Below are 316 nucleotides of genomic sequence, written 5' to 3'. Positions count from 1 at the left end.
TTTTACCTTTGTTACTTATCATACGTATGTTGTTCACCAATCAAGCTTAAGCAAGATATGTATGCCTACAAATGAGAAGGAAAAATGATACAGGGAGTTATGTTGTTAACTTACAAAAGGTGAGGTCTATGGACTACACTAACTGATACAGGATAGAAAAGAAATTCTAACACCTCGTTGGAGTGTATTTATAACAGAATATCAATAATAATTGGAAAATAATCAACCGATAATTGCATCTCTTGTTACTGCAGGGGTAAGTCAAACTGACTAAGCTTTAGTAATGATATGAAACATTACATCTTTTTAAATGTTC

This window comes from Penaeus monodon, chromosome 22, assembly GCF_015228065.2.
Source record: "Penaeus monodon isolate SGIC_2016 chromosome 22, NSTDA_Pmon_1, whole genome shotgun sequence".
Classification (NCBI taxonomy): domain Eukaryota; kingdom Metazoa; phylum Arthropoda; class Malacostraca; order Decapoda; family Penaeidae; genus Penaeus; species Penaeus monodon.
This window is presented reverse-complemented; position numbering follows the sequence as displayed.